The following is a 283-nucleotide window of genomic DNA, read 5'->3' on the forward strand; positions in this document are numbered from 1 at the left end:
GCTGTCATTAAACTCCACTCTTGAATCATTTCTACATCACATAGAGCAGATTCTTACCAAATTTGGAGCCTATAGGAGCGCTACAGCTCGGAAATTTAAAATTTTTCATTGTTAAGACCCACCCCCGCACTCCTCACAGTGAAGTAAGGATATCGTAAAATTCGTTTACATAAATTATTTTTACATCACTTACAAAAAATTCATACAAAATTAGGAGTCTGTGTGGAGCTTAAAAGTCGAAAATTTTTTTAATTTTCATTGTTAACGTCCACCCGCAATCCAT

The sequence above is a fragment of the Cotesia glomerata genome, linkage group LG2, assembly GCF_020080835.1.
Source record: "Cotesia glomerata isolate CgM1 linkage group LG2, MPM_Cglom_v2.3, whole genome shotgun sequence".
NCBI lineage: Eukaryota > Metazoa > Arthropoda > Insecta > Hymenoptera > Braconidae > Cotesia > Cotesia glomerata.